The sequence below is a fragment of the Pagrus major genome, chromosome 14 (genome assembly GCF_040436345.1).
Source record: "Pagrus major chromosome 14, Pma_NU_1.0".
In the NCBI taxonomy this organism is placed as follows: Eukaryota; Metazoa; Chordata; class Actinopteri; order Spariformes; family Sparidae; genus Pagrus; species Pagrus major.
In genome coordinates, this window is record NC_133228.1 from 632,375 (window position 1) to 639,888 (window position 7,514).

At 40.0% G+C, this 7,514-nt stretch overlaps 1 long non-coding RNA gene across 1 annotated transcript; it reads right to left on the minus strand.

The window, feature by feature from the left end:
- Positions 1-1,098: 1,098 nt before the first annotated feature.
- On the minus strand, positions 1,099-2,793 carry LOC141008522 (uncharacterized). Its single transcript, XR_012180081.1, has 3 exons — positions 2,578-2,793; positions 1,773-2,079; positions 1,099-1,216 (listed from the first exon to the last, which is right to left on the minus strand). It is a non-coding gene; the product is annotated as an uncharacterized lncRNA (long non-coding RNA).
- Positions 2,794-7,514: the final 4,721 nt, after the last annotated feature.

Genomic DNA, 7,514 nt, shown 5'->3' on the forward strand with positions numbered 1-7,514 from the left:
CATCCAAACCGGATGTTGTGATTAACTCCGCCAGGAGTGAATGTAACTCAGTCACAGGTGTTAATATTCAACTCGCTTGATTGACAACGCTTGCAGAGCTATTTGATCACTACAAGTGTTGAAACCAGTAGGCGATTTGAGGGGGGATGCCGCCCCCCTTGCAGAGGTGTATAAAGTACTTGAAAAAAATAACTAAGTAAAATTACAAGTACCATAAATGAAAATGACTTTGTTAAAAGTTACTCACCCTTAAGAAAATTACTTGAGTAAAAGTCTTAAAGTAGCTCACATTAAATGTACTTAAGTATCTTGTGAAAAAATATACTCAAGTATCAAAAGTACAAGTACAAGTAAAGTACAAAGTATTTTTATAGTATGCATAAAAAGAAGCAAAACAACCAAAAATAGTTCTCCCCTTGTTCTCTTTATTTCACTTTCAGGTGAATGAAATAGATGTGGTATGATAAAACAAAAACAAAAAACCACCTGAGCAAACATGTGGAGTGAGTGAATCAAGTGTCTCGCGTCTTCCTGAGAACACAACTATACATAAAGTGTCTGTCTGCCTAAGAACACAAAAAAATGCCTCCTATCTGCCTCAGAGAACACAACTAAATAAGGGGCCTTGTGTCTGGTTAAGAATACAACTTATAAAATACATTCTCACTACACACAGCACCATCACTGGAGACTGGTTGCACATCACTTTTCTGAACAAGTGTCTTGCACAAACTGTATTGCAAAATTAAACTTAAGGACCACTTTTCCACTTTTAAACTATGTTGGGGGAATCCTCATGGGCTGAGGCATACTCACACCACACACAAAAACTTTCTGGTTCTGGTTCTAGTGGTGATAGAGAAGTTGAACTCGCGGTTCATCCTCAGCAGAAGTTGATTTTCAAAAGTGTTCGCAGCTAGCCGTGCTCTTTTTGGGCTGAAGATGAGACCTGCTATGCTGAACAGTCTTTCACAGGCTGCAGAAGCAGGCAGAGGTGTGTTGAATTTGACAGACAACTTGAGAACCACAGGAAATGTCTTCAGTATCTTGATGTTGTCTGTTGAGTAGGTTGGGTACGAATCAAGTTGCTTGGTGGCGCTTTGTGTTTCGTGGGATCTTTTCAGGGCATGGAAGAAATCTCCCTCATCAGATGAGCCGGATCCAACATCTGCTGAAATGGAAGAATCCTCCAACTGCTCCCTGATGTAGTCCAACCCTGAAACACAGGGAGGGTGAAACTAGCATTAGTACAGCCAGGGTATGTGCACATTTTTATAGGACAAATTTAATTACATTTATGACATTTTCCATAACTCTAAGGGAAAAAAATTAAATTACATTGACAAACAATACTATCAGAAACAAAAGGCCAAAATTAGCAAAAAATAAATAAAATAATAGAAAAAAAGTTGAGACAAATTATGAAAATAGATCTACAAGCTCGCAACACGAGGCAGTGTGAGCTTGCAGATTGGCTACTTTCACAATTTCTGTATCTGCCAAATTCAGGGAATAAACAAGGAGAGAAACACAAATTTAATGTCTTGACTCTAACAATTCCAGACATCTTGAGATATTTTCAGGCCCCGAACTTCAAAAACAAAATTTACAGTACCCTGATTACAGCTGAAATACTATCAACGTAATTCGAAATTAGACTGATGTATAAAATGAATAATAAAATAACAAATGTAGTAAGTGTACATTCAATTTGTAATTTAATGTATATTTGCTACATTTCCTTTATTTTAAAGATCTTCATGTTGTCTTACCAATTCTCAGTGTAGCATCATCTTTGATCCAGGCCGTTCTGAACTTTGGGATGAGAATCGCTGCAGCAATCAATTCAGGGTCTCTTTAACATCTCGCCAAAACGGTTCTGGATGCCCACTTGAATGGCTTCAACCAACGGCTTGCAGTGCCTCTGTTCAATCTTTATTTTTTCCAGTTTGCTGCTCAGCAGGGAAATCGTCGGAAGAAGCCATCCTATCTGGACTTCCGCTTCTCCTTGGAGGATGTTGATGGACTGGGCGACAGGGCTCATGGTGGTGTAGTACTCTTTGAGGAAAGTGAGCTCAACTGGATGGAACCGGTTAGGGAGAAAACAAACCACTGTTTTACAATTATGCATGAATATTGTACCCAAAAATCAGTAACCTAGAAAACATACAAAGCAAGGTTTTACAGTACATTGTGTATGAACCAGTTCCGAGGTTGTCTACAGCTCCTTATAATGGTTTAGTTTACTTAAGAGATTGAATATTTTTATAACCACTAGAGTGCAGTTGTAGGTAGGTTGGTGAAAGCTAGATAGTGTATGTTCAACATATTACTGCATTCTAGTGGTGGTAAAAATATTTAATAGCTCCGGTAAACTAAACCACTAGGAAGGTGAACATAGTATGAAATGAGGACTTTAATGGAGCATAGCACTATCACCTCAGGGATCATTTCTAAAGGGGTCAAGTGGTTTTTAAACGAGTCTCATTTAAATATGATACAAGTCAGGGACATTCACAGAAGCCATGAGAGGCAAAAAATAAATAAATAAATAAAAAATACATAATTCCAACTTACATTGGAACCTTCAATTCTGCACAGATCTCTCTTAAAGCTGGCTCTCCCTTCTCTCTCAGATTCTTGAGTAGCCTTTCCACAGCCATAAACAGCGAGTTCCACCTGGTGGCATTTGGTCGTAGCAGCTGGAGGGAGCAGGCATCTTCCACAGCTTCAGCTGCTTGGCAGGATCTTCCACACTTATTCCACAGCCCATGACACTTGCTGAATGTTGCAGTTTTTTCATAGGTGTAATTGGCAAAGGACAAAAAAGCAGGAAAATATACTGACGTTTAGCATTTACTCCTGATTACTTTTTGCATGCCGATGAGGCAGGGCGAGTAATGTTCTCCTCATTTCCGTAGTTAACCGTTCCTGCTTCAGCAGAGACTTTGGTTTGCCTCCAGGGTCGAAGTTGATGCTAACTTCGGGGCTAACCGTAACCTAGCCTAGCTCCTCCCTCACTTTACCCAGCAGCTGGGAAGCAAGACACGGGAACTTTCCTGGGTCCTGAGGAGCTGCAGCATTTACTCAGAGACAAACAGAAACCTAAACTGTACATTTACTACTACTAGACAACTTTACTGTTAATTTCTTCTCTCCTCCATCACCCACACCTGTCAGCTCTGAGCTCAGCCACCATCTCTCTGTCTCCGGCTTCACCACTCGCTACGCTCTTAAAAAGGAGCCACGCTGCTCTTAAAACACCATGTTTCCATCCAAGCATGTTTATGCGGCATTTCTAACATTGGAGTAGAATTCCCTTGATCGTGGAATCTGACGATTATGCAAAATGATCGCGGTCAGCTCAAATAATCACTATCAGGCGATTATGTAATAATTGTGACAGGCCTAGAGGCAGTATTTTCTAACCATGTCGGGGGAGTTATTCTTATGCGTTTTAGAATAATGTCACTTTCCAGGTCATGTAAGGGGTAGACTATAGAATTTATTATACCTATCAAAACGAAAATAGGAACTCCACTATGTCTGTCTTTACATTTATTTTGTCCCGTTGTCGGCTTCAGCTAAGAAAGAAATAGTTCGCCCCACACGTCCAAAATTCTTAGAAAACATCAGATAACCTTCTGCAACGATTGCAGGCTCTTTAGTGGAGCTCTGCTTTTTTAGTGGTCATTATGACCCGGGTTGACCCAGTGGGCAGTCACACCAAGGAAGCTCATTCTCCTAACTGACCAGCAGTCTGTAGTGGTGGCGATGTGGTCCACTTTACTCATCTCCTCAGTTACCACGCTTTTCATAGTCTTTGCTAAATCTTCAATCCTTGATCTCAGGGTGACCCGTGTGATGACTTTGACAGTAGGAAGGAGATCTGCGAGAAGCTCTCTGAAGGCTTCATTTTCATTTGTGGATGTGCTCTCTAGATGAAAAATACATGAATAAAATAAATAATATTATTAGTTTAAATGATACTCAAGACATTACTCAACAGTTACCACAATGACAGGTCTGGATTGTTCTAACCACTTTCACCCTGGTGTCCCAATTGTGGGCATGTCCAATTGATAAAAATGTTGGTCAACTGTCAACTATATTTTATCTTTCAAAAATGCCAAATTGTTTAAAAAATAGCAGATGTACAAGCTAAAACATCATGCAGCACATTGAGCTTGGACATCTGCTTTCCCCCCTTTTTTCTTTGTGGTTAACATAAATGCAGTTTTGGTTCCAACTTTTGCAGATGTGCTCTGTATCTGGTAGTTATTATATGCACATACATGCACTTTTTTCATATCTGCTCTAGACCCAGACTGGCAATAGCTGTGCATTACAACAAATACACTAAAAAACAAAAACAAAGCTATTTTATTAAACAGCGTGCTATTTCACTACAGCTCCTATGAACAAAAATGCAGATTTTCAATATTGCTTAACTTCAAGTTACAGATCTTGTGCATCTGATAATAATCAATAAAAAAAGTGAAGCGCTTGATATTGAAAATTTATCATGCGGAAGGAAAGCTGCCTCCTTCGAATAGGTTAAGATGCTAACCCTGTTTTATCGACACTCCTGCAGAACAATTTGCGCAAGATATTTTCTAGAATAAAGTGTAAAATACTGTGGGTGTGTGTGTCGCGTAGGTTTATCCATACTTGTCCACGCCACCACGTGTGATACTAAAGTTACTAGCAACGTTAGCTTGCACGTAATGTTGGCTAACGAAATATGTAGGCTAAAATGTTGGCTAAAACTATGTTTTATCAGGAAATTGCATATTTATACTCCTGGCACATGAGATGACATTGGCAGCTATTAACGTTACTTAATTCATTTACCTCAATGTGATTCTTAAGGTTGGACGGAGAGTTCTTAAACGCCTTTATCTCATGGCACTTTGGCATGCACAAGAGGCACTTCATTCTGTATGTTTTAGGATTTTCCCCCATCCCAAGGTAGCCAGACATTGTTGCCAGGTATGACCACGGCGGGTGACTGTCGTCTTCTACCGGAGGAGATGCTGTCAGTGTGGTAACGTCTTCCGTGTCTTCCTCATCAACGTGAACTGCGGAGGTAGCCATGTTGATCTCCGCCGTCCCGCGGGCGATATTTTTATTCGTAGGATAAGTCTGGGAATCTTATTAATATTCATGAGGTGCCGTCATCTTATTGGCAGATCAAGGTGCTTCGTGATTGGTTGATGCAGCTACGTGCGGCTAAACATTCATTGATGCAGAGTGCAGCATACGGTAAGATTATGGCTCATCAGTCCAACTAATGAGTCATCATCAAAACTACTAGGCTACGTTAATGTAATAATATCACCATGACAAATATTGGCTGCTCAAAACATCTGAAATAATCTGAATTATCGCCACTAACCGCGAATTCTATCACCATGACAAATATTGGCTGCTCAAAACATCTGAAATAATCTTAATTATCGCCACTAACCGCGAATTAGTGACGGACAGCTAGCACCAGTGTATAAATGGTAGGCTAATTGCATTGTCCCTATTAAACGGTGAGTTTTGCAGGCGTATTCGTGCGCATTGGTGTGTGTGTGTGTGACCCCTACTATATTGTGTAAAATTGTGTATTATATTAAATAACCTGGAAAATGATTGACCAATTTTCCAGTCATAGAAAACACATGAAAAATGAGGGAAAAAAAGTAAAATGTCCTGGAAAATGATTTATCACATGGTGACATGAGCTACCAGAGCTCTATTTGACCTTTCCAAATAAGTATCTGGTGATAAAACTAGCAACTTTGAGTTGATCAAAAGTTATCATATAATTTCTAAGCATGTAAGAGATTATTTAATAAATTATAGCCATAGACCGCACATCTACAAATACTAATAAAGTACAACTGTCGAAAAGAACACTTCTCCAAAGCTTGAATGGGACGGGGGATGTATAAATGTCCTGGAAAAGTCCTGGAAAATGATTTCAATAAAAGAGTGGGAACCCTGATAAATGTGGAAAACTAAATGATATGAAACATTGCCTCATCAACCAAAAATTCCACGACCCCCCTGCAACACCTCCGCGGACCCCCTGTTGAAGACCTCTGCCTTAATGCACACAAATAAGTAGTAATTTATTGTTGCCACTGAATCAAATCAAACCTCTGATCAACCTTTTTATCAAGGAATGAAAAAATAACATAATTATTTACAACATTTTACTAAAGAAATCATGACTGTCATCAACCCAGCTAGTGTGTTAAAAACCACAGTATTTTATCAAAACATCAAACCTCTGGTCAAGGAATGAAAAATAATTATTTACAACATTTTACTAAAGAAATCATGAATGTCATCATCCAGCTAGTGTGTTCCACCGAGGGTGATGTTCTCTTCCACACAGTGGGCGAGACAATGAGGAGCACTCCTCTTCCTTCCAGTCTTATTATACGGGTGCTCCCTCGCTGAGGCCTTTGTGGGCCGCCCTGATATTAAGGCCCTTCTCCCACCCAGCCTTGCCTTTCTGCGGGCTACAGCTGTGGGCTGGACCCCAATTTGGGTTGTTGTCTGAAGGTGTCCCTTTGGTCTTTGGTACTGGGTCGTCTTGATGACTGGGCCCTTAGCAAAAGTTGAAAGAGCCGACTGCAGGGAACTGTCAGTTTTTAATTTATTGAAGCTGGAGATGAAGGATGTAATGGGTGCTGAAAAGCTGGGGTCATCTCTCAGCTTCTTTTTCAGGCAATCAAAAACCTGCATCAGCTCCTCCTCCAGTCCAGATGTTCCTTGAGGTAGCATGAAAAAACATTGCATCTGAGGAAAGACTTCCCATTACAAGGTGTGTACAGTACAAGGTGTTTATAGTATTATTAAAAATTCATGGTTATAGCCTACTTTTAATGTAGTCTGAAAAAGTACTATTGAATTTAACGGACAGTTTATGTAGGCTACCTTGTATCCTGACATGTCTTGATAGCCTCTTCCTGCTATCTTCCTCAGAAATGTCATGTGATTCATCAGTGGATTTTATTGTTAAGACAACTAAGCTTCAATATATTACCTGACAATAAATCACCTTACGGATCACATCATATCAACAGCATTGTCTGTTATAAGAATGTTTTAATAGTACTTTTAATGTACTCTGGAAGTGCAACCATGCTTGATTGTCTTTACCTGAGTCAGTCTCAACAGGAGGCAGTCCACAATCCAGTGGTTCTTCAGTGTCAGTGCTGACTACAGATGGTTAGACAGAGACAGACAGATAACTGTAAACAAAGGAAAACTCATTCCCATGTAACACCATGTATGATACTGTAGTGGCAAATGAGAAACTGGGTCATGATCATGCATGTGATTAGATTTTGGAATATCCCTTGCAGTCCCAACTGTGCTCTAATTGAGCTTGAGGCTGATAAAAGACCAATGTTTGATGCACCATTTAAATGAGCAACAGGTGCTGCCACAGTTCACCCAAGGCCACAGAAGGGGCCTGAGTAAGACATCTGTAGGTTCTTTAGAGCACATCC